Genomic DNA, 19,269 nt, shown 5'->3' with positions numbered 1-19,269 from the left:
AAGGTATGATTATTAATAGAAAAAAGAGAGTTGGGAAGAACAGCATGTTTCAGAGAATTAATACATTAGGATAGTGTTTGGATTGGAAGTAAGGAACACTGCAAAAAACATCTAGATAGTTCTAATACTGAAAGCAATTTGTGCTTTGCTTGGTTCATTTGTCTCTATCATTCAGATGGGGAAGGATTAGAATTTATTTCCAGATGCTATTTACTTTTTGATCACAAAGGTGACTAATGTAAAATCAGGTCAAGCTGGAAAGGATTTCAGAACTCTCCTCAAATGAAGTGTTTTATATTCGTAGAGCAAAAATAAGTACATTTCAAAGCAAAGAGTTTTAAAAGGCAGTGGTTTAAAAAATAGATATAACCAACTTGAGAAAGTAATGAGATTGTCACAAATCCCTAGGCGATTCTTATATTAAAACCCAACTAAGGGCCAGCCAAGTGGCTCAGTTGGTTAAGAGCTTGCTCAAGAGTGTGAGCTCTGAGCAACAGGGTCGCTGGTTCGATTCCCACATGGGCCGGTGAGCTGCGCTGGAGCTGAGCTGTCAACAGGTGGCAGGATGGCTCAGCTGGTAAGAGCACGCACTCCTAACAACAAGGTTGCCTGTTCGAGAGGCAAATAAAAACAAAAAACAAAAAAACCCAGCTAAGACTTCTAACCTGATTTTTGTCTTATTTTCCCACCCCTTCTAAGGTTTCCTATATAATCCTGTAACACTCTGATTACCTTTTTCATTTTTCACATCTGCATTGGTAATATTATTACAATACAATTTGCAATCATTGCTATGCTAATTCTCCAATGTAAACTCCCTGAAGGCAAGGATGATATCTTATTCATTTTTGCATTCCAACACTGGCACAGTGTTTCATATATAAAAGGTCTCATTTATCCAATGCCGTCTAAATTCAATTTGTATTTTTTGTCTCTGGAATTACATAAATTCTTCAAAAGCTAGAGCCTGGTGCCTAGTGTGAAGCCACAGGGCACAATAGAATAATAATGCCAGTGGTTACTTTCTTATTTTGTCCACTTTACAGTTAGGAAAGAACATACACTACCTCATTTGACCTTCAAGAAAATCCAGTAAGCCACAGTTGTATTCTCGTTTATGGAAAATGAAATAAATTCACATTTTACATACTCAACTCAGGATGAGACAGCTGGCAGGTACAGTCTAGAACTCAGCTCTTCCCTGATACTGTGTAGTTGACTGCTTATCTGGTCCTTGCCCTCAGCACAAGTTGCTCAGTTAACTCAGCCATCTCCATCTCCCTGCCTCCATCTTCTTCTTGAACCAACTGTTTCTCTACTAGTATGGTGAGGTACTTGCAAAACAGAAAGCAAATAGGGAAAACTGCTTCGATGAGTGAAATGAACACACTGTAGGTAACTGCTTCTAGTGTTCCAGAAACTTCTCCCAGCTATCTCAACCTCTTTGGATCTTTTGTAAACTTTCCTCCATTGCCTGCATCAACTATGGCTAGAATTGTGAAACACAACACAGATTTAAAATTCTTTAGCCAAAGAATTGATAAAAGTCTTATCCCTAGTGAATATCCTTAGAGCTCTCATCCCTATTTGCTCCCATCTCATTTTCTTCCTAGGGTATTCTTGCTAAATATGCATTGGTAGCTGCATGTCTTCTTTCTCTATTAACGAGATATATATATATATATATATATATATATATATATATTTCTCTATTTGTTTATATTTCATCCTCATACCCTGATTGAGCCTCTTGCTCTCTTTTTTCTCTCTTCTTTTCTAACTCCCTTCCTGCTAATTTATGGTCCTCACTAAATAATTTTTTGTTCCCTATTCTCTTTTAAGGCTAGTTCCAAAAACAAGAAATTAGACCAATTGTTACGTACATAACCCTTGATTAATATGCTGTCCTTGATAATAAAAACTTTTCCCATCTCCATTCTATAGATTTAACTTTTATTTAAAGATATCTAAATGGTATTAAAATATGTATTAGCTGAATGACTAGAAGCATAGTAAATTAAACAGCATGGCTCAGCTCAGAATGTGAAGTGGGAGTCACATCTTACAACTGTGACCACCACAGGTAATCACTAAACACATAGCCAACAAACATTCTCATCCAGCTGATGTTTGCTTCCTGTTTTCACTAACCTGGCTCTTTGGACACATTTAAGAATATTGGTTTTAACAATGAAAGGTCAAATTACAATACAGTAAATCCCCAACTTATGAGCAAGTTCCATCCCGGGAGAATGTTCGTAAGTCGGATTCATTTGTAAGTCCAACAAAGTGAGTCTTATACACCTGTGACACACATATACAATGTAAAGCCAATCGTTGAACAATTCATGTTATAAGAATGAGCGACATCTACCATCTTTTCGCCTCAGTCCAATCTCTCAATTATTTTCACTTTTGTTTCCATCCTTATTGCTTTGCATTTCCTAGCAGTCCCCTCCACATCACCACTCCTCTTGCTTCTGGACATCCTGGGCTCTGATTGAGCACTGTACTACTGTGCACTATCGCACTGTACAGTAAGCACACAGCAGCACAATTGTGACAATGTCTGGCAGACACGTGAGCTACTTCCGCGATTTGTTCGCATCTACGAATCTTTGTAACGCAAGGTCCGTTAGTATCTGTGAAAGTTCGCGACTCGAATGTGCTTAAGTTGGGGACTTACTGTACAGGTAAAAACTTCTTTCCTAAGATTTCTTGCATCTCATTTAAACTTGTTAAAAAGAAAGAGTTGCTAAAATAACTATGATTCAGGAAAATGTCATTTCAATGTGAAACACTTTCGAATTTTGGCAAGAATGCCTTATCTCTAAGATATAATATTGTTATTTTTATAAGTAAAGTAGATAACTATAGCTTTCAGTAGCTCTGGAAGTATCTAGATATTTCTGAGAGAATAAAGCACATAAGAATACTTAACTACATAAGATTTCTCCATACACATAATAATTTAATATGTCATTTCCACTTTTACAAAATTGTAATTCTATACATTTATAAAGCGAATGCAGTAGTATTATACATTTACTATCTTTAAAATCTTTTAACAAAAGTCCACTGTTTGGACAGAATTTGGAGAGAAACCATTACATACCCATTATGAACGAACTAGATCTTATTTTCAATCAAGATTCAAAAATATTTTGAGAAAAAAAAAATTAAAAAATATATATTTTGAGAATTCAACAAGGAAGCACCAGTTGGAGAAAAGAAACTAAATTTGACCAGTCTAATGGAGTGATTATTTCATTCATAAACCAAAGTACATAATAGATAATAAAGTTAGACATATTCATTTTCTTCTTAAACACCCACTAATTAGATAACCAATCTTGCTACTTATGGTCAGAAGGATATTTAAAATAATATTCACTGGTGAATCCAGGGTCATTCACTCACTAACTGCGTGACTTTGCACATTCATCTCTATATCATTTCCATAAAATGAGAAATTTGCAGGTAATCATTTCCCATCTGACACATTCCAAAATTTTAATTGCCATAAATTTTAATTCATATCCTCTTCACTCAGATATTTTTTTCCTCTTCATATATTGATTTCCTTTCAGTTTTGAGAATAAAGAGGCGGTATGAAAGGGAATTAGTACCAATATTTTAATAGTATTATAGCAAGACAGATAGGAATGTCTGAGTTTGGACAGTCACTTCAACTCCAAAAAATTCAAAGGGAGAGACATTCACAAAGACAAATCAAAGGAACATTTTATTAGTAACTGTCCAAGTACCAGATTCCCCAGTGTAGGGCTTTGATTAAAAATTTGAACTGATTTGAGGCCTAACCGCAATCTTTTCCTCTATCCAAAAAAAAAAAAAAAAAGTAGAATCCATGCATTCAGTTGAAAAAACGAGGGAAGGAAGGAGAAGAGGCAAGCTAGGTACCTACAGAAATGTGTGTTATTACACTGATTTAGATCTTTGAAGCTACAATAACCAACATAGTCTCTCTCCCTTTCTCCCTCCCTCTCTATTTCTATCTCTATCTTTTCCCCCTACCTTGAAAAAGTAGTATACCCAACCTATATATCAGTTTCTAGAGGATAATACATCATTATTATTATGAACCCATAGGACTTTCTTCAGTTGTTGAAACCATCCTGGTTCAGCCACAAGGCTCTCAGTTCCAATTTACCATAGGAAGAAGAAGGTAAGTCAGTGTTCATGTAACTTTCTCTGTGTCCCCTCCTTTTCCTCCTCTCTCTCTTTATCCTCCCTGATATTTGGTTCCTACCCCAACTAACTGTGAATTACAATTGTCTTTGAGCCAATATCTGGTGTTTGTTTGAAGGGCCAATGTCCACAACAACTTTTGGGGTGAGGCATGGAGAAGGGAGCTGCTTCTTTTCATTGAAACCAAAGTGGCTTTAATTCCTAGTCATATTCTTTAGTGCTCATCTTAAGTGTCACCTTTTCAAGGAGGCTTTTCCTGGCCTTTTAACCCATATTAAATAGCTTTGTGTCTTATGCTTCCCTTTTGTAATACTAATCACACAATTATTTGTTCAAAGACTGCCTTTCTTGTTAGAATGTAAGCCCTCTACAGGCAGGCAGAAGGCCATACTCGCATAGAGCACATCTGTGCTGGTTAGATAATGGTTCCCCCTCCCCACGCAGATGCAGCCTCGACATAGCATGTGTACTGCTGCCTGTATTTCTTTCTCTCTTTTTTTTTAGCTGAGCCATCCTGCCACCTGTTGGCAGTTCAGTAGCAGCTCAGCTTGGGCTGGGAATCAAACTGGTGACCGTGTTGCTCAGAGCTTGCACTCTTGAGCGAGCTTTTAACACATTGGGGACCGGTGATGCAGGTTTGCATCTATACATCAAGGGGGAATGTTTCCAGAGGTATCACACCCTCAAGCACTACTAGGGTCTTTGGTGAGTATTTCCTGAAAATTTCAGTTCACAAAAATAGTTAGCGAATTTGTTATACATTTTTAAAGGAACACAGTATAAACGGTGATTTCAATGGTTTAAACCCCGGGAATATGCATTTAAACAATTTAAATGCTCTGTTCTCAATGTGCTAGCCAACTGAGCCACTCGGCCGGCCCTGCTGCCTGGATTTCAACGCCACACATGCCCTTGGCAAGAACATACACAAGCACACACAATGTCCTAAAGGCAGAGACCATAGCTGTGTTTTTACCACTGGATCCCCGTACCTAACACAAATTCTGGACCCTGGAAGATGCTTGATAATTACTTACCAAATTGAATTTTAATACTGGAAATTTTGATATTTGAAAGGAAAGACCTAATTATAAAAATAGCCACTCAATTAATTTGTCCAGTTAATTTTCCTACATCTTTCTCTTTCATCTCCCTTAAAACACACACACACACACACACACACACACACACACACACACACACACGCGCACACACACACATGCACATGCACACTTCACCCAGTTAAATGCTCTTTGCTCCAAGCCTGTAATCCCAAATTATTTGCTCTTAGTCTCACCACGAAAACCTAGCTTTCCAATGGAATTTTTGGAGGTGAAGTGGAAGAAACCATGGGAGTTAACACAGTGTATGTTTACAGGTCAGATTTTTCTCTCCTTTTAATAACTATTAATATATTTGTTGATCATTTAGTCTCTATTTTTACCTCCTGGTCCAAAACAGTTTATAAAGATCTCCTGCATTCTCTTAATAAAACTGGAGCTATATTTAAATGCAGAGATTACATAGTGTATCTTGGAATTTTTAAAGCAAATTATTTTACTGCAATCAGGACATAGATTTCAACCATATATATATATATATATATATATATATATATATATATATATATATTTCCAATAATTCATTATCCCCAAATAGAACTGACTAAAAAAATTAAGGGATTTGCTATGACTAGGCATGATCAAGCAGAAATGAGTTATTAATAATATTTGTGACAGATGACTTAAAGAGATTTCTGCAGGAAGGATGAAAGTTTGAAGAGATCTGTATTCTCAGCATTTCCTAAGAATGCAGGTCCTGCTGCCAAAAAAGCAACTACGTACTATCCCCATGAATTCAAATTTACAGGTATTTTATTAATCTATTATCCCTTATGGACAACAGAATATAATGGAATTGCCAGGAATACATTTTGTTGTGAGTTCATTGTAATAGTTAAGAAAAGCCCAAGATCAGTGTGGCTTACTTCTGCATCCCAAGGCAGTAGTCAGTACTCATACCAGGATTGCAGCTACGGAACTTAGAGATCTCCCAGGCTCAGATTCCATGATCATAGCCCCAGTCTCCCATCTACTCAGTGGAGCAGCTGTCCTGAATCATGTTTTCAGTGTTTGGGGTTAGAACCAGAGCCCTGCCACTAACTAGCTGTGCATGTCCTTGAGCAAGCCATTTAATTTCTCAATGCCTCATTCATTTCCTGATCTGAAAAATTAGGATAGAAATAATAATACCCAAATCATCTGAGCTACTGTGAGAAGTAAATGAGCAAATGTATATATAAAGTACTTAGAATCCTAAGTACTCAATAAATGTTAACCTTACACCCTTGGGCAATGTTCTTATCTTTTCTGTAGCTTAGTTTTCTCATTTATAAAGCATGTACAAAAATAACATTGCCATCTTAGAGCATTGTGAACAACAACGGGAGATAAATAAAAATGCTTTAGAATGTATCAGCTTCTATGCACATGCTAGGAGTGAATAAAACTAATATTATGAACTACCAAGCTAATTCCTTTCTTCCTTCCTTCAGTCGCAAATACTTTTTAAACTTTCTTCTTCACTCTATAAGAGAAATGTTTCTCTAAAAAGAGCTAGGAATTTTACATCAAAGTAGACAATAGTTGTAGAAATAAAGTCATTCTTGCTGATAAGCTTCCAGAGATGGGTTTTAGCATTTCTCTACATATAGAAGATTGGGGCTTTCTTGGTATTACAGAGGGAACTAAAAGCATGCTACACAGAAATATAAAAGCATTCTCTCATTAACAGAACAAGTTTCTCATTCCTGGGTCTCCCACTGTTTACTTCTGCAATCATTCCTTAGTGCATCAATTCATAGAGCAGCCTATCAAAGAAGCAGGGAGCAGAGTGACCTCCAACAAAGAGAGAGCAACATCCTCCCAAGATGGGAGATGGAAGAAATGAGCAAAGGCTTATGTGAATTGCTCCCAAAGGTCTGCTTGACCTTTCACGTTCAAGGTTGTATATAGTGCATCCTATTTTAGTTTTTCAAAGAACTCTTACAATTTCTCAAACTTAGTTAACTTAGAGCCAACACTTCAATGCAAATGCAAACTCTTGCACTTAAAGCAAAGCAAAGCAAAGAAAGGATGCCCAGGTGCCTGATGGATGAGTCTTACTTAGTTCAATAGCAGTTCATGTGGATAAGGCTGAGGGTGTAGGTGGCTTACAACCATGGCACATGTCCACAGTGTGATATGCTAATAAAATAATTTTAGGAAGCATTTTTTAAGGTAAAATGTCACTTTTCTTATTATGAAAGTGGCATGTGGGTGTTGAAAAGAAGCTTGAAACCATATATATATAAAATCATCCTAATCTCATAACTTGGGAATAACCCAGATAACACTAGACCTTAGATTCTAAGCTGGATAAGGGCAGGGATCTCCACATAAGGATGAGCAAAGAGCATTGCATGATCCCCGTTCTCAAGGAAATTAGCAGGGGCCCCTCTCTTTTAGGTTTTTAGTCAGATGTCATATTCTCAAGGAGTCCTTAATCAGTCTATTTAAAATTCCCCTGCAGTGCTCCCTGTTTAATTTTTCTCCATAGTACTAATCACCTTTGAACATATTATATGTATGTTTAATAATATTTATCCATTTATCACATTCATTAAGAAAAGTAGATCATAAATGATTAGCTTGATTCCATATTGTATATTTTTTCTTATTTATTTTGTTTATTATCTCTCTAGTCTCACTAAAATATTGGTTTGCTATGATAGTCCCAGAGTTTAAACCGTGTCTAGCACAGAGTAGACAATCAGTAAATATTTGCTGACTGAATTAATGAGTGAAAAAGGACTGAATAAAAACACACTGCAATGTTCCTTTTTCCTAATAATTATAAACAATTTTAATTAGTTTAATTGGTTTAATTTTAGTTGCTTAATAATTATATACCAATACAATAAGAGAGGGACTGAGTAATTAGGATTCTTCTGTAAAAGAAAATACATGAAAAATGTTTAATGGCATGCAAAATGTCCATGTTTGTTAGATATTCAAAGTCAGACTGTGCCAGCATACATAATATGACCCCTTTCTCTCTCTCTCTCTCTCTCTCTCTCTCTCTCTCTATATATATATATATATATATATATATATATATATATATATATATATATACACACACACACACACACACACATATTGGAATATTCATAATAAATAATACCTACTGTGTCTGGCATCGTGTTACATGCTAGAGACACAGACAAAAAAGTGCGCAGGAAACAGATACATAAAAGAGCGATAATAGAGTCTGATAAGCACACTGATGAGCATATGCAGCTCTCTTCTGCTTTAGGAGATTTCTGGTTTCTTGAGACAATGAGCAGGGAAAGGTAGGAACATTTATTTACCTCATTAGCAAAGGCGCTTCGTGTGTGCATGCTGACTCAATGCCCAAGCTGCCAGGGAAAATGTTTCCTTGTTGATGTGCGTGATGATGCAATGTTCTACTTACCATTCAAAGTCACAATCTCTGAATTATTCATGATCACAATGAGAGCTTGCAAGTGAAATATAGATTATAACTGCTTTAATATCTTTAATTTCGCCCTGATTATAGATTGGGAACAGTGGAAATCAGAGAATTGCAATGAAGCATGTTTCTGCTTTCAGTGCATACTCCACTACATGGTGCTATGTCTGCTGCTGCACTGATCTCCAGAGGACTTTTTTTTTTTTCTGGCCTTCACCCCTTCTCACTGTCCTTATTACACCAAAGAAAACAGAGGCTTGGAAACTCAGTCTGACACAATCCACCCTGTTTGTCATCAGTACAATGTGTCATTTGCAAGTGCATCCACTATCTTCCATTACAGGGTGGGGAGCGGCTAAGAATAGCTGCAGAGCTTGACTCTAAGCTGCTTGCCGGGAAGCACTGAACTGACTGCGTGACTCACTGTGGGAAGTAAATTCTTGGGCGAGTGCTGATACAGAAGGAGCCTTTCAGCAAGGGAAGGAGAGACAGCCTCCTAACAAGTTGCTGCTACTGTGAAGAACTTCCACTACTTTGGTCTTTGTGTGAGAAAGAGCAAATTTGTAGATAGGCAACACTCCAGAGCGGCAGTAAATGTCACGTGGCTAAATTTCTTTCATGCTGCTCAGATAACAAAATTGGATGCTTTCCATGAAATAAAATTTAAACTCTGAAATAAGCCTTTGGTCATGAACAGCACCACAGGCTTAGATAACAGACGCAAGGGCTTCGGCAGCCTGGGACTGCCTCAAGTAGCCTTCAATTCAAGCCATTCCTGTATTATTGATTATATTAGCCACTAGTGCATGTGTATCAGCAAACTATCTCGAGAATATCCTCAGCAGATACAATTCTCAAATACACAGTTAAAGAATCTGGAAATAAAATGAAAACAATAATAATACGGAAATTGTATTCATCTAGGCACTACGCTAAGCCCTTTACTTGCACTTTGTCATTTAATTTTCACAATAACTCTACAAGGTGTATTAGCGTATTATGACTGAATTAAGTTCAGTTACTTGCCCACGGTCACAAAACTAGTAATTATGATAACAGTCTGCAATTGGCTTTATTTTCTTCCATTTTAATTTCATGACCACCTGCTATGGTAAATCAAGAAATTAATATCACATTACTTTATAAGGATATTTTTCACATGTCCCTGCCTGTTGATTCAAACTTTATAGTGCACTTGCCTAGAATGAGAATTAGGTGAAAATAAAGGTATTTTCCCTAAACTGTGAAAAAAGAGAGACATCGTGAGTGCTCACCATTCTCGCCTGAGGTTTTGAAGGTATAAAACTATCAAAATCATCTATCTTTTTAACATTCAAAAGCTTCAGCACCAAGCACATTCTTTTATCATGTGAAATAGCTGATATTTGACTGTTTTGAACCACAAAAATAGGAATTCGTATGGTTCAACCCATGAGATAATGCAGCTTGCAGGACTCAGAGCCAGGCAGACTGAGGTTCAAGTCCTGGTACTGCCATTCTCTAGGTCTGTGACCTTGGCACATGATTGTTGTTCTCAGTCGTGCAAGGCTCTAAAGTAACCATTGTATGTGTTATTCATTTTCAAACCAAGCCAACAAGCCCCCAATCCACATGCTTTCCTCTTACCACAAGGCTTGAGTCAAGTAGATATACATAATATGAGCCCTCATTTGCAACTCTATCCCTTTTTCTCTGTGAAATAAGTGTCAGATTCACTTTAGAACCCAAAAAAGGTTCACCTCTGCATTCTAACTTATTCTCTCATTCTAAAATTATATACTTAAAATTTGTCACAATATTTTCTAGTATTTCTATCTTGGAACTCTCCCCTTTTTAAGAAGAATAATTTTTTTTCTTATAATTTGTAAAGAAACAGCAAGAAAAGAGCATTCTTGAATGTGTGTTAAGGCTAGTGATTATAATTCAAGGAATTTTTAGTATATTATATAAACATTACCCACAATATTTATCTATTTTTATGTAGATAATTATTTACTGCTTCAGTTGTCTTGTATAAAAGAAAAATATAGTTCTGTCTTTTAAAAAAAAATGCTAGGGCTGGCTGAGTGGCGCGATGGTTAGGAACTGGCTTGGGACGCCAGAGGGCCCCGGTTCCGATCCCACATATGAGGGCCGGTGACACTGCCCTCCACAAAAAAAAAATGCTAATCATTTTTCTAAACTTGGTGTTATTGAAACATAACCTAAATCTTTTTTGCCAGAATTGCAGAAACAATATAGATGTTCTCAGTGGATGGTTGAATAGATAGATGAATTTTAAATTTTTCTTCTGCCCCAAGAGTGTCATGATCTTGTTAGGAGCTCAATATACTTCCCTGATACCATTATTCTTTTACCTCCTACTCCACTTCGTTGGTCCCTCTATGGCTGTTTATCACAGTTGTCCCGTAAGCACCCAGTTTGACATTTATCACAGCCAAGGATGATTACATATTTCTTCTCCAGAAGCCAATGATTGGGCAGAGGGTTAGGTCTTAGATCTAAACTTGGCAAATTAGAGTCCTCACTCATAATTTTCTAGCTTGAGACCATCACCATGCATCTTTTCCATGGTATCCTATGATCTTACCTAAGAGTAAAGCCAGCACAGAGAAGCCAGGAGGTAAAGAAAGAGGAAAACAGAGCAGCGATGAGATGAAGAGAGTCAATACTGAACACATCACCTGAACTCCTAAATTCAGCAGTGCCTGAAATCCATAAACCTGAGGCCTTCCCCAGCTATACCAACCCATAATATCCTTTTTATTAAAGCAAGTTGGATTTCTGTTACCAGCAACCAAAACCAAAAACACATGTAAAATGTGTGGCATATGCCTAGTCCATAGTAAGTGCTCATTAACTTTTAGGTATAAATGTCAGCAACCATGTTTTTTTAAATTATAGATTTGTATAGTTAGATGAGACCATAAAGACCTATTCTTGTTTCCTCATTTTCTAAAGAAAGTGAGACTGAGGGTGATTAAAGTGTTTCTCACAATCAAATTGCCCTTCGTTTGCATATCTGGGATCAGAATCCAGATTTTCTTTCTCTTACATGTTATATTCCCCCCAAATTATCTATAATATAGATAACAGTAGCAGGAATAAGTAAGGCCTAACAGGGACATTGGAATTTCTCAGGAGTAAGTAATGAGGAAAAAAAAAAATGAAGAGCCTGTTTTCAAGTTGAGTTTGAGGGTGTTGTGGGCTTTGTACTTTTTTCACAAGATTAAGGTAATCAGCAAATTAGGATTTTCTGTTTGTTATGACTACCCATTCCCTGCTTTTGTGTTGCAATAAAAAAGAAAACAACTTAATATTTGAAGTGGCTTGTTTAAATTTAAAATATTAAGCAATTTACTACAAAGAACATGCATTGATCCCAAGCCCCTGAAAAGCACTATACAACGTATCACAAACAAAACAAAGATGATTGAAACATACTGCAGGATATAACTCTTCAAATGTTAACTATTAAATAACTACATATTAACTGTTAAGTACCTTCAAGTGTTAACCAGGTATAATGTCAAACATTAATACTAGATAGTAATACTAATAGTAGACTGTGCTAAATCCAAGTGGGAGCTCAGGTGTGGTTGGTGGGAAAAGAGGAGTGGAGTGAGGAGCATAAAGGAGATGGAGGTAAATTCCTCCTAAACGACCTGGCTCCCCAGGTCCTTTCTTGAAAAAAGTGACCTTTGAGCTGGCTTTGCTGGACAGCTGGATTTCAAAAGCGTGAGTTGGAAAGATGGTGAAACAAAAGCTTCCAGAGGTAGTCAACAGCCTGAATATGAATTTTGAAAAGTTCAGGGTATGTTTGTAAACACAGCAGGCACAGATCTATAAGTTCATGTGAAAGATTAGTATATAAGAATAGTTAGTGTTAGGCGAAGAATACCAGGAGAAGAGCTTACTGTCTTCAGTAGGCTTTCAGAATTCTCAAAATCTCAAGGAGTTTAGGGCACTAATGCATGAAGTCCATGCAACTTGCCAAGATATTAAAAATGTACTATTTACTATGATAACCAACTGGGGCAAAACGCGACTTCCTCTTCCACCATTTCATGTTTCAGCATTAAGAACTCTTAATTGAACTATAAAGATATTAAGCCATCACAGCTTATATTGGCAAATATCAAAAACAAACAAAATTATAAACCATCTAAATGTCAAGCAGATTTGTCAAATAAGTTGTAATATCAATACTATCCAGACAAATTCACATTGTAAAAGAATATTTAATGAGAACAATAATATTCACATATGTTGTTAAATGAAAAAAAAAACAGGTCACAAAACACTTTGTACAGAATCTCTCTATCTCTGTGTGTGTGTGTGTGTGTGTGTGTGTGTGTGTGTGTGTGTGTGTGTATGTCTGTATGGGTGTGGATGCGTGTGTGTAAAGCAAGAAGATTATACTTCAAGGCATTAGCAGCAGTTACTGCCAGATGGTAAGATAAAAAATATATATTACAAATGTTCTTATTTTATTCTCTTTGCTTATTTGTGCTTTAAATCAAGAACATGTATTACTCATGTAAAGTAAAAAAAAAAAAGTATGTGTATATATTTATGCACACACAAGGCTTAATTCTTTACCTGGGAGAAAATGAATTTAAGGTAGACACTGATATTCAGATGTTTACTCAGAAAGAAAATGAGTAAATAAATAAAAATAAATAAATGAATGCTCTCTTTTTTTTGAAATAAGACCTCCCAGGTAATAAACCCTCTCTACCTACTCTAAAATTTACTCAAACTCTTCACAAACCAACAGTCAAACTTAAATTCATTTGTTTAATTCTGAGACAATTCTTAAGCTATCAACATTTCAGTCACAATGCATGCGATGTTGAACTTTAGCATAATAAAATTTCATATAAGATATATTTTAAAATACTGGAATAAAGGGATTAAACTCTTTCATTTCCTTTGGATATTACCTCACAAGGATACTTCAAAACTATTTAATGGTTATTTCATTGAAACCACAACTAATTTACATCAAGTTATTAGTTGTATGCAAGATGTAAATGACCTAAAAGCTCAATTTATATAATTTTCAATAATGCACTAAAGATAAGACCTGAAGTCATGGTAGAGGGTGATGGTGGTGTTTAGCTGAGCACTACAGAACCTGTCTTATAGAGTAAAAAAGCCTCTTTATATGCTAACCCTGTATTTTTATCATGTCTTACCTTCTAACCTCAAGTAAGTAGGGTGTTTCCCAATTTGCTTCCCTTTACCTAACACTTATCTTTGTGAGAGATGAAGAATAGAGTAATATTGACTGTCAAACAAATGCTATCAGCATTAATCCAGCATGGGTGTCAACATTCCCACAGGTTAATAATGAACTAGCAAAGAATGATGTCAGGACTTCCTAATGACACTAGACCCCTGACCCAGCAGAAGTGTGAGCACACAGGTGGGTTCACATCAAGAAAAGGTTTATTCAGCTATGCTCCTGGTTTTCTGCTCTTTCCATAAGGCAGATGCTTCCAGCCTTCCCAGTACATCACAAACACCTGAGGAGGATTGTTAAAATACCAATGCTAGAGCGCCATCCACAAACATTAGTTCCCCATGGGTCTTTGGTGGGGCCCACGTGTCTCCTGAAAGCAGCCAAAGGGTTCTAACTCATAGCCAAGGTTGAGACTTCTGATTGGATGTAAAACTATGTCTATCGACATTTAAGACATTAATGTCTAATACTTTTTTTTTTTAATTTGTAATTTTATTCCATAAACCTTCAAGAACAGTCTAAAATTATCCAGACAACCAAGGGCAACATTAGCATTTCTTTTCCAAGTGTGACACCTCACATTCCCCTACTGACCCTGACTTTCTCAGGGAGCAGCTCTTAGTCCTCAGAGTATGAAAAATTCTACTCAGAAATTTCAGCGATAGGGATATGATCCAAAACTCAGCCCATTCAGGACCCCTCTCCATCCTGCTCTTTCTCCATCACTAACAGGTATTTCCAGTCTATTTTCAACTTCCTACCACAAATACTGGATGCATACCAATGCCACTGGAGGCTAGATTGGCACCTCCATCTGTGCTTTGTGGAAACTATCCTCTTGAGGGGAAACATATATTCAGCTTGTGCCTTCACCACCCCCCTGTCCCAATAACTGGCACCTGCCCCTTCCCTCATGGCCCCCTTTCCCTTAAATGTCTTTCTAATGGAGTGATGGGACACAGTGTCTCTTACGCTTTACCATGCCCCACCTTCATGAGCAAACAACTGTTAGAAACTGGAAGCACGTCAAGGCACCCCTCAACTCCTGATTTCTGATCACTGTTCTCTGTCATTTTTTAATAACCTCTGTTCTCTCAAAACCCACTTTCACCACAGCACCACCTATACCCAGCCATGGCAGATGATACAGATGTGTCATCTGGCTACAGGCTGTTTGCCCATCATCCTGGATGATTTTAACATCTTACTCTTCAATTTAGTCTCTTCTATATCTCCTAAAGGGGGGCACAGAAACTGATAACCTTTCCAGAACTCTGATCTCAAGGTAGAACCTGACCTTTCCAGCAAAAATAACTGTTATTTCCACTGTGCTTCTGCCACCTACTGACGACATCACCATACCTTGGTCTCTCCCCAGGAAAGGCTCCTCTTTTAATGCCTAACTCTTCAAGTACCTCTTTTCCACGTTACCACCTCTCTTCTTCCTCCAAGACTCTCTCATGGTTTTTTCAATAATGAGCTAATCTTCTTCAAAAGGAGTCCAATCTGCTGCCCCCACTTTCTAACCAACCACTTACTGTATAATTCCCTTGAAGGCTGCACAGCTAATTCAAACTGTCAGTAGAGAAATTAAGAGCACAGTCCTGAGTCTGCGTTCTATTTGCAGCATGATGGGTGATCTTGGGAAAAGTATTTCATCTCTGCAGACTTTGGTTTCTCTCTATAGAAAGTGGGACATTGAAAACTTCTGCATCACAACTATTGCTGAGGGGATTCAATGACCTAATGCAATCGACTTGCTTAGCACAGTGGCTATTACGTAGTAAATTCTTAACACGTGCTACATTTTCTTCTTGTTTTGGTATTATTTTTTCATTATCCTCTGGCTTTTACACCCACACTCCTTTGGAACACCTTAGTTGACGTTCAACAGTGACACCAAGTCATGGGTCAGCAGGTTTCAGTCCTCATCTGTCTCCAAAGCTGCGTCCTTCGTGGGCTCTTCCTGACCCTGCGCTCTCCTATGTCCTTCCCTGCTAACTCTGCCATCATATTCTTCGCTTCATCCTTCAAATGTAGGCCTTCTTTCTCTAGAGGGGCACTTATTTCTCCTGTTGGTTAGAGCTATTAATTGTATACACTTATTGTTCTAGCTCCAATTTTCTATTTCTAACTCCTTGCTGGGATATCTTCACATGGTTAAATTGCCAGATGCTCGGGCTAAATGCCTACAAGGGAATTTGTCCTAATATCCACACAACAAATGGCAGGACCATGCTTCTGCCTCCAGGCTCATATCAACCATCCTCTATCTCCCTCTGTGTCTCCTAGTAACCATTGAAACATCAAATCCCACACATTTTGCCTCTGCAGCAGCCTCTCCTCGCCATTCACTGACCATTTTTCTCTTGTTAAGTTCCTGAGCACTTGTCTCAAGCAAAATTTCTGATCTACCTGCCACGTAACTTTGACACTAACCAAGAATTACAGTTTCAGAGAAACCACTCTAGAATCATGAATATTTCGGCCATGAGTAACTTCCATGCAAAGGACTCTGCATCTAATTCCAAATGCTGTAAACACAGTTTCACTGCAGCATTTCCAAACATCATAGTAATCTGGGTTGAATATAGGTCAGATAATTTGCTTTTTTGTTTTCAATTTAACATAAACCACTTCCAAATTTTCAACTATTTGCTATGACTTTTCTCGCTCGGTCAGTGCCAAATTAGCTCAATTTTAGTTAATTTTTGAGGGCTGACAAACAAGAGTATCCTCAGCAGCAAGCAGAGAAAATGACTGCACAGATATGATTTCAAGGAGCAAGAACTGTCTCTCTCCACAGCTCGTTAATAATGACGTATCATATTCAAGGGTTTTTTCCCATGATCATATTTCAAGAAATATGCTATAAAATGATAATTTTGACAAGTTATAGTAGCAAAATAATGGATACGCTCTTAATGTCAAATAGCAGTGGGTTGTTTAAATAACATAGGGTATAGTCATGTAATACAAAACCATGAAAATAATAAATATGGCTTATCAGCACATTTGAGGATATAAAAAGTATCACCAAAACTTGAGAAAAGATACCATTTAAAACTTGCACACAGGTTGATTCCATTTTGTTACATTAAGACTATATAACAAAATTAGCAGAGGTTGAATGAGATCAGCTCGCTCAACCGAACACCCCTGAATCGTCAGCCAGGAGCTCACCAAACAGGTCCCTGAGAGGACTGGGTGGGAGACGAGAAATAAAATAGAAGAGAGACAAAGTGCAGGGACAGGAGGGATGTAGTCTGCTGGTGGCAAACTGAGACCTCATTTATTGGACATACAATATTCTTAAGGGGAAGCTATTTCCTGATTTTAGGGAGCGATTCCCTAAAGCTAAAACTCATAGGCTGAGGAGAAACAATTTCTCCTCGGCAACAAGCTATGTTATACACAATATAAACCAATGATATAGCTAGGCAAGGTTAAACTGAGGCAAATAGAAACTGTCTACAAGTCCACAGTAGAAAGCCCCAAGCATGTGAAGCAGGTCCATGGTGGAAAAGTCCCAGAGCGCTGATGTATGTTGAAACTGCAAGTCCATAGTCCATGAGCAACTAACTGAGTCCCTTTGTCCATAAGCTTTTCCTATCAGCAAGCTGGGGTCTTTACTCTTTGCAGTTGCATTGTCTGGAAGCGGTTTAAGGCAGAAGCACTGTCTCACAGGTCCCCACCAAACTGCTGCAAGGCCACTCACCCCAGGCCTGTATCTACCTGGAGACCCGAGCTTGCCAACCTAAAGCCTCAGTGTCCCTGGCTGATCCCAGCCAGCTCCCAACAAGAGGTAGTCTTGGACAGCTAGGAGCATGGGAATTCTTTTTTTTCTTTTTGTTTGGCTGTATTTTTTATAAATTCTAAAATGAAAATGTATTAAATTATATCATTATAAATAAGAGTCCAAAATAAAAGTAATGCCTATGCCTTAAGAATAGCTTTTAATTAGTCAACATTTCGAGTTAATATAAATTAGGTTATTCAACATTTATGGAAATCATATACTGATTGACTCTTGAGAAAGAGGAGATATGAGTTCCTAAAGATACTAGAAGGAAGAGAAATATAGCCACCAATGACTGAGCTGTTCAAAACAAGGGCAGGATAAAAATACCAGCTTCCCTACTTAATAATCTTGCCTATAGAGAGTCTGTCAACCAAATACAGTTGACCTTAAAGAAATCAAAATTAGAGATCTCTGCCAAATATGCTGTTATTCTCTCAAAATCCATAGCAACTCTACCTTTATAATAAAACAGGTCATGATGACTCACAGGGAAATCAAATTTATGTTTTGCCACTAGCATAGTCCTTGAGAAGTTTAAAACTCTCAAAATTTGGGCATGCACACTATGTCACCATACCTCATGAATTTCTAATGAGGGAAGTATAATTCAATAATGTGAAGCCAAGTTTAAAATAACTATGTTTAAAATAAATATAAATTTTTTAATAAAAATCTAGAATCCCCTACATGTCATATATTGTGTATAATTCCATGCACTATTTCCTGTTATACAAGTTCAATATGAAATTTTATTCTACTCTTGCTTAGTCCAGATCAGATGACAGTTGATGCACCTAAGCAGTGCTAGAGAAAAACCTTTCAAGGAACTTTTCAAATAAAATTCTTGGTTCCCTAAGTCCTTTTTATTGGTCAGCTCTTGCTATTTCTTTCTAATACATGTGACATTAATTTCACTGAGCAGTAGCCCCCAAGCAGTACAAATTATTTAATGGTTTCAGAATAAAACTTACGATCTTCCTTTGAAATAATGTTACATTGAAAAAAGCCTGCCACCAATAGAAAAGATTTCTTTCAAACACCAAAACATTGATGAAAGCAGCCATGTATTTGACCTACATATTTGAACAATAATAGCATGGACCCATTGGCTTGTAATACTTCCTAAATATTGCAATCTTTCAGAAAAAAACAAAACAAAACTAAAGTGTATATTTTAAATTGTATTGAGAGATCCTGGTACACACAATGCCCCCTTTGGGCCAGAGCAATCAGATTTACCAGGGCTAAAAATGCAGTTCCCTTCACACCAAGTGCACACATCCTGTTTCCAGACAAGAACGGCTCCAGCAGGGCAGCTGAGGATGGCTGCTTGGCATCCTGTTTTCATTCACTCCTAAGGAATTGTGGCAGCTTTTAAAATTGATTATGGCTTTTAATTCTTGAACCAGGAACCACAGACCAAGGTAATTGGCACATTTGTCAAATTTAAAGACTAAACACTTAAAATGACCAGACT

The 19,269-nt window shown here is 37.2% G+C and overlaps 1 protein-coding gene across 10 annotated transcripts in view; it reads right to left on the bottom strand.

Annotated features, from left to right (window-relative positions):
• Window positions 1-19,269, bottom strand: part of MLIP (muscular LMNA interacting protein) — a 256,749-nt gene that overhangs the window by 212,079 nt on the left and 25,401 nt on the right. The gene's annotated exons all lie outside the window — the stretch shown is intronic.

Source organism: Hipposideros armiger, unplaced genomic scaffold (genome assembly GCF_001890085.2).
Source record: "Hipposideros armiger isolate ML-2016 unplaced genomic scaffold, ASM189008v1 scaffold_516, whole genome shotgun sequence".
Lineage (NCBI taxonomy): Eukaryota > Metazoa > Chordata > Mammalia > Chiroptera > Hipposideridae > Hipposideros > Hipposideros armiger.
The sequence above is the reverse complement of the archived record's forward strand: the minus strand, read 5'-3'. Positions and strand labels throughout refer to the sequence as shown.